The sequence below is a fragment of the Protopterus annectens genome, chromosome 10.part0, assembly GCF_019279795.1.
Source record: "Protopterus annectens isolate FY-2018-M chromosome 10.part0, PAN1.0, whole genome shotgun sequence".
NCBI lineage: Eukaryota > Metazoa > Chordata > Ceratodontiformes > Protopteridae > Protopterus > Protopterus annectens.
In genome coordinates this window covers 421,622,453-421,629,360 of record NC_056744.1, presented here as the reverse complement: position 1 = coordinate 421,629,360, position 6,908 = coordinate 421,622,453, and positions in this window count along the sequence as shown.

The following is a 6,908-nucleotide window of genomic DNA, read 5'->3' as shown; positions in this document are numbered from 1 at the left end:
TGTGGACAGTTGGCCACCAACTCTATTACCTGGTTTCTACCAGAGAAAACAGCCCGATACCTGTGTGCTACACAAATATTAACTATGAGTTCTGGGTTTAATTATAAGCTCTCTATGTGGAATAATGTCAAATATTTTGTCAAGAAACAAACCAGCCACATCTACTGAATCTCTTTCTTGCTAATCTCTACAATGAGCATCATCCACACTGAATTTCTGAAAGACTCCGTATTCAGGTCATTGTGGGTACCCATTGTAGTGCATGCTGTGATACCACACAATGGACATAAGCTAACCCATCTCCAGACAATACAGGCACAACCCCTAGCAAGCACATCCCTGCATATTAAGAAATTATACCTACACAATTAAATAACAGGCAAGCATATACTTGCCTGACTTGCACAAAACTCCAACAAACTGAAGCTGGATGTAGGGAAAATATTCCTGACCAATCAAGGATGGTCTTCTCACAGCTCTACTGGTATGGTAAGAACATGTCTATTATATCTAATATTGAGGACCCTTGCTAATGGATCTTTTCTTTTTTGCAATATCTTTATTAAACTTCCACGTGACAAAGGCAATCTTACATTTATATAAATGAAAAACATACAAAATGAAATCACTTTAGTTGTAAATAGTTTACATCACAGGATTCATTGAAACAAATGTCGTTGTAAAACATTACAAATCATTTATAAACATAGGTTCATAGGTTGGTACTAGGCTATCGGCCCTAGGGCCAATACAAGCCTAGCCAAAACAATTCCCTGGCTATTTCTTCCTGCAATATTTACTTCCCTAGACCCCTATCTAGCAAGGTGACTGACATGATCCCCAGGGTGAATTTCCTATCTCCCCTCTAATTGTCAAGGTTCCTTTTGAAGAGGGTCAAAGAGGTGATCTGCTTGATATGTATGGGCAGTCTATTCCAAAGTCTGGGGAGTCTCTGGGTCACGAACCTATCCCTCCTGCATGTTTTGTTCATTGTGATGACAAGGTTTAGATCCCTGGAGCATGTGGCTCTAAGGGATTGAGATTTCTTTAAGTGTAGCATGTCCAACAGCTCTGGGTTTGACATAGCCTTGTATGTTAAGCAGAGATTGCCTCTGAGTAGACGATATGCGACAGAGTATAGCTGGAGTTTTTTTTAGACGGTCAGCATAGGGCATCTGCTTTAGGCCTGTGATTGTTTTAGTGAGGTATTTCTGTGGCCTTTCCAGTTGTTGCAGATGTCTTGAGAGGTACATACCAAACAGGGCATTGTATTCTATAATGGGTCTAATGAGGGATGAGTACAGTGGGACAATGACCTCTTTTTTTCTGGATGAAAAGCCCTTAGTGATGAGGTGTGCCACATAGAAGGATTTCCTAACTGTTGTGGCGATGTGCTTATCGAAGGTGAGAACACTGCCCACCTGTGCTCCTAAGTCTCTCATCACCCTTTCAGTGTTTAGTGTACTGTCACCTATGTGGTAATTCATGGGTACATGTTTTTTTCCCAAAGGGGATAACTATACATTTCTTGGCACTGAGCTTGAGCCCATGGCTCTGGCACCAACCATCTGTTTCTAGAAGGCCCTTTTGTGGAATATCCACATCATTTGGGGATTAAATAATGGCTCCCAGTTTGCAGTCATCTGCGAATTTTGTTAGCCAGAGTCCCTTAGTGTTAGCCTGTACTTCAGAGAAGTGGATGCCAAACAAGAGCGGTCCCAGGACTGAACCCTGAGGTACTCCACTTGTTACTGTTCTGGAGTTAGATTTGGAGTCTGCTATTTTTACACTGTGGGTTCTGTCAGTAAGCCATATGGGAACCCATCGAGTGATATAGGGATTAATGCCCAGCTTAGTAAGTTTATCTATGATTCCAGAGTAGGGGATGGTGTTGAAGGCCTTGGCAAGGTCCAGATAGGGTGTGTGGACTGCCTTACCCTCGTCCTCAGCTCTGGAGACTGATTCTATTCATTGTCAGTGAAGCATTATATAGCTCATTCAAATCCTGCTACTTAAACCTTGTTCCTGCTCCTTGCTAATGGATCTTTCACTGTGATGAATCCCAAGCCCTCTGACAGTGACTGGCTGTATTGTAAGTGATGTACAATGTTTGCAACTAAAATTAAGTCAATATGGTTTGTTTTCATTTATATAAATGTATGACTGCTTCTATCAAAAGTGATAATTTGCATATACACTGTACCCATGTTATCTAACACCTAGTGCATGTCTACTACATACTCTCCCTCATTTCAGGCTATACCTGAGCCTATTTGAGGGCGTTACAGGGAATATGGGACTTGCTAATATTTAGGCTGTTATACGGAGATGGAAGACGAAGTGTTTATTCAGGATTGTTTTTATACATTATACATCATTTATAATCTATCCAGTCACTGTCAGTCAAACATTATGCAGAATTATGCAAAAAGTTGTAGATAACACTAAAAAGCCTACAGAGGGTCTGGTCCTGCTTTCAGGCTGTATCTCCCAAGTATAATCCTGAAGTCTTGCATCAATCTCCCAATATGCATCAAATATTTATTTCTGACGGTGACCTACTGCAGTGAACCCAAGCATGGGAAAGCCTGAGGATAGCAGTGGACGTATCAGCCTGGAGTTTGCATGATCTGAAACTGGGTGACTTAAGAGGTCAGTCACAGAGATCATGTCCTCATGCTTTGAAGACTGCTGGCATTCTAGGACACAACTGCTCAAAGTAGAATCCTAGGGTTCACATCCTCTGCTCCCTTCATCCTGTAACAAGGAAGAAGACTTGCAGCATGCACAGGTTCTTGCTAGCAGCAAAGAAGCTTACCAAGTGCAGACAATGGAAGGTTATTCTGGACTTACAGCCAGGAAAAGTAGACCTAGACCCAACCCAACAAACTTTAATCTTTCTGGTAATGCTCAAACCTTAGCTTGATGCTAGATACAGTACACCCCATTTGATGATCCTGGCATGAGAATTTCTCAACTATCTCTGTCTTTCTCAATATGAAGCAGGTGAAATGCTTTTCCTTCCAAACATCACAACAGGTCTAATGTGGTCTTCATTTAAGCAATACAAACAATGCTGATGCAAGTCTGAATTGGCAGTCTTTTGGCCATAAAAACATATGACTGATTTGTAAGGCAGCAACTTCAGCAACAGTAGCTAAAATTGTGAGCCACACCATCTGAATGACAAAACAAAAACGGAGGTGTGCTGCAGATGAGCACACTTCTGTAGCTGGCATATGGCTGCCCCCTTCCCCAAAGTGCAGTGACCTGAGAGGCAGTTTACAAAAAAGTAGTGTGCTGGGCATAACCACAGCATAATAGGTTTAAAATGCCAAGTTTAACAACTGGCAGGAAACAACACTGCAGGCATCACAATAGTGGCGACTACCACATATGTGGGTGTGTGTGTGTGTGTGTGTGTGTGTGTGTGTGTGTGTGTACATAAAGTGCATGGAATGCTGTGAATACCCTCCAATGTCAGTGAAAAGACAAACTTGTTATGCACCATTCTGACATCAGAAAGATGCCAGGATGCTTAACAACTGTTAAGCACCCCCAAGTACTGTTAAGCAAAGGTTTTGCTCTCAGTGGCTTCAGCAGAAGAGTGATGCGAAGCTGTTAAAAAAAAGTCTGAACCAAGTACTTGTGCAAGCCATTCTTGGGTGGCTACGCTTTGTGGCAGCGATTAGTGTGTTACAGCTTTCTAAGCTGTAAAATGTTTACTGCTACTATGGTGGCTTATTTTTCTTTACCTATTTCTCCTAACTTTCATAATACATTTGAACAGATATTCTCCATGCAGCACCTGGGAAATTATGTTCTCAACATGGATGTCTATTTACCTCTTGAGCTTCAATCTTGAATTGAATTTCTTGACATCCACACTTCCAACACATAACATTCTGGTTATAATTAGAAATTGACTGTAATCCTATAAATTCATATGGGCGCACACACACACACACACACACACACACACACACACACACACACACACACACACACACACACACAGTGTAGCTGAAGTATGAGCATTGTTCATACGTTTACCTAGTGTGAACATCTCAGTGCACAAAGAGACTTGATATTCCACGTAAGAGACGAAACACACGGACCCAACTGTTTCCCATCTGTTCCTGTGGTCAAGATTATATATTCAGCAATGGGTCTACTTCACATGACTGAAAACTCAAAATGCTGAATTTCATTTGACTGAGACCACAATACCTAATTTTCAAAATATTAAAAACTCATTTCACTGAGTTTCATTATACTGAAAGCTTACAATGCTGAATCTCCGAATACTGAATTTTAAGCAACAGCTGTGGTGTGTTTCCCTTCACCTGTGACTTGCATGTGATTAAAAAAAAAAAAACATTACTATAACTTACAGTGCCGAATGTCAGAATACCGATAGTAGCGCAGAAAGTAGTGTTGTTGTGTTTCTAAATGTGGGTATGTCTGTCTACATTTTTATGGTAAAAAAAATTACTGTAACTTACAGTGCCGAATGTCAGAATACCGATAGAAGCGCAGAAAAAAGTTGTTCGGTACTCACCATATCGTTCCATCTGAGTAGTTATACTTCATTTTCTGCAACCTGTGGGTATTTGGATCCGAGCTGGCAACATTTTATCAAGCATCTGCTCCAAGCTCCTCCCCTTACCCATAATCCCTCACCTCTCCTACCTTCCCTCAGATCGAGTTTGCCACTAACCAAACTATTAGCAACTCAATAACGTTAACCTAGAACAGTTTCGGGGAAGGAACGGTTGCAGAAAATTAAGTATAACTTCTCAGATGGAACGTTATGGTGAGTACATAACTTCTTTATCTGAAGTAGTTAACTTCATTTATCTGCAACCTGTGGGACAGAGTCCCCAGCTACCAAACCTCCTCATGGAAGGATATTCCTGAGCACCACAGAGCCAAAGGATGCTCTCCCTCTAGAGATCAAATCCAACTTATAATGAGAGATGGATGTATGTGACCTTGCCCAGGTTGCTGCTGCACATATACTGTCCAGAGAAACCCTAGACCAAAAAGCATCAGAAGCTGCCATAGATCTGGTGGAATGGGCTTTAATAGGACCAGGTGGGGCCTTTATCCCTATAGACTTGCAGTATACATTGTGTAATCCACCTGGCTAAGGAGACCTTGGAAATGGCCTTACCCAAAAAGGGTCTGGAAAAGGACACAAATAATTGGTCCGACTTACGAAATTGCTTAGTCCTGTGTAGATAGAAATGAAGCTGTCTATGAACATCTAGCAAGTGCAGCTTATATTCACCCTTGTTCTGGAAGTTTGGAAAGAACACAGGCAGATTAATCATCTGGATAATGTTATATTCAAAAGCCACTTTCGGTAAGAAAGAAGGGTTTGTGCAAAGCGGAACCCTGTCTTTTTGAAAAATCAAGTAGGGGGCAGAGCAGACAAAGCTTGGATCTCAGAAACCCTTTTAGCCGAAGTAATGGCCACTAAAAAGGCTGTCTTCCAGGACAGAAATTTTAAGTCTACTGATGCTGCTGGTTCAAAAGGGGGTGCCACCAATGCTTGCAGAACTAGAGTAAGGTCCCAAGGGGGGACGGAATTCTTAACCAGGGGACGCAAGAGAAAAGTACCTTTTAGAAAGACCTTGCGCAATCTCAAGGAGGCCAGAGCATTCAAAATTTCGCCAATATGAAAATTAGATATGGCTGCCAGTTGTACTTTCACTGTGGAGGAACTAGCCCCTTGTTGAAAAATATATGACAAAAACTCCAAGACTGCAGGAACCGGGGCAGTAAATGGATCTATGTTTCTCTGAGAAGCCCAAATAGAGAAGCGTTTCCATTTGCTGCGGTAAACCTTCCTAGTGGAAGCTTTGAGGGATGCCACCAGAATACTCTTTACCGAAGATGATAAACCGGGAATCCTAGCGATCAGGGAACTGGAGCAACCAAGCCATAAGCTTGAGGCCGTCCAGGTTGGGCGGACTGATGCCCGAGGGATGGGATACGAGATCTGGGCAGGGATCTAGAATCCGTGGAGGAGTTACAGCATGAGACCAGAGGAAGGGGAAAAACACCTGACACGGCCAGAATGGGGCAATGAGGATCACTTTGCACCCCAGTCGGTATTCTTTCTGAAGAAACTTCGGAATTAGAGGTAGCGGGGGATAGGCATACAGTAACTCGGGAGGCCAAGCATGGACTAGAGCATCTCTGGGGGAGTCCCCTGGGGAGGGGATTACAGCAAAGAACTCACTGCACTTCCCGTTGGAAGGAGATCCGAAGAGATCGCAGCAAGTGTGACCCCACGCTAGGAAGATGATCTCCGCTATTGACTGTTTCAGAGACCATTTGTATGGCATTAGAACAGCCTGACTTAATCTGTCCTCTAAAATGTTGGAGCGTCCCGGGATGTGCGTTGCTATCAGAAACTGAATGGTGAAAATCGCCCACTCCCGCACTCTCATGGCCTCGTGCCAGAGAGGGTAAGATCTGGTCTCTCCTTGTTTGTTGATGTACCAGACAACGGACATGTTGTCTGACTGAACTGCAATCGTCCCCGGGGGGAGAGCAGTGTGAAAGGCTTGCAACGCTAAAAGCACTGCCCTCATCTCCAGAACATGGATAGGCAATCTGGTCTCGGTTTAGGACCACGTGACTTAGACTGTCCTTCCCAAAAATTGCCCCCCCCCCACCCGAGCTGGGAGGCATCCGTGGTCAATGTGGCTTCAGCTGGGGATGTTAAGAATGGGTGACCTGCCAAGATTTCCAGCGATTGGAACCACCAAAGAAGAGAAGTTTTGCAGGCTTTGCTGATCTGTATAGGGTAGTCCATGGGGAGGTCTAACCAAGACCACTGAGCTGCCAAGGTCCACTGAAGCACCCTCACGTGAAGGCATGCACATGGTAGAATT